Raw genomic sequence first — 980 nt, forward strand, 5'->3', positions numbered from 1 at the left:
CTTCAAAGTTCTTTTCAACTTTCCCTCACGGTACTTGTAAACTATCGGTCTCGTGGCCGTATTTAGCCTTAGATGGAGTTTACCACCCGCTTCGGGCTGCACTCTCAAGCAACCCGACTCGAAGGCGCGGTCCGATCCCGGAACGCTGTGACGGCCTCTACTGGCCTGGCACCATCTGCGGGCCATGGCCCCGTTCAAGGGAGACTTGGACCGTCACGTGCGCCCCGGCAACGAGGCCGGCCCGTACGCCACAACTCTCATACGTGCCGCGACACAAAAGTGCGCGGCGAGATTCGGCGATGGGCTTTTCCCGGTTCGCTCGCCGCTACTAAGGGAATCACGGTTGTTTTCTTTTCCTCCGCTTATTAATATGCTTAAATCCGGCGGGTAGTCCCGCCTGATCTGAGGTCGGAACGTATCGGTTGTTTGTTTCTTAAATTACACGGCAGCCTGCGGTCCGCGCTCCGCCCGTACGGTGACCGCCCGCGTCCGCTTCTCGGAAGCCGGAGAGGTCTCGTGGACTCTCAGCCGGCCCGGCCGCGCTCTCGCGCGGCGGGCGGACGGGGACGTGCCGTTTGACGACGCGAGAACCCGTGACTGTTTGCCGTCACAACTTGGGCGGACGACCGGAGGCGGCCGCGCGAGCGGCTCTCCCCGGTCGAACCGCCAATCTCGCACCACCGGAGCGGCCGACGGGCGTGCCGTCGGACGCCTGCCGGCGGCGCATCGGTCTGGCCGAGTATCCGGTATACGACTCTCAGACAGGCGTGGCCCGGGACCCGCGGGTCACCGAGGCCGCAATGTGCGTTCGACTGGTCGATGTTCGTATAACCTGCGGATTACACGACGACGCGCAGATAGCTGCGGTCTTCATCGATCCACGAGCCAAGTGATCCGCCGCTCGGTGTCGGTTGTTTTTTTGTTTTGGTTCGACGAAACTTCTACGGGCCACGCGCCGGTGCGCGGACGCCCGACTGGGC

At 63.0% G+C, this 980-nt stretch overlaps 1 non-coding gene across 1 annotated transcript; it reads right to left on the reverse strand.

The window, feature by feature from the left end:
* Positions 1-751: 751 nt before the first annotated feature.
* LOC115034636 lies at positions 752-909 on the reverse strand. Its single transcript, XR_003839967.1, has one exon. It is a non-coding gene; the product is annotated as a 5.8S ribosomal RNA (ribosomal RNA).
* Between the last annotated feature and the right edge of the window lie 71 nt (positions 910-980).

The sequence above is a fragment of the Acyrthosiphon pisum genome, unplaced genomic scaffold (genome assembly GCF_005508785.2).
Source record: "Acyrthosiphon pisum isolate AL4f unplaced genomic scaffold, pea_aphid_22Mar2018_4r6ur Scaffold_1784;HRSCAF=2285, whole genome shotgun sequence".
Taxonomy (NCBI): Eukaryota; Metazoa; Arthropoda; class Insecta; order Hemiptera; family Aphididae; genus Acyrthosiphon; species Acyrthosiphon pisum.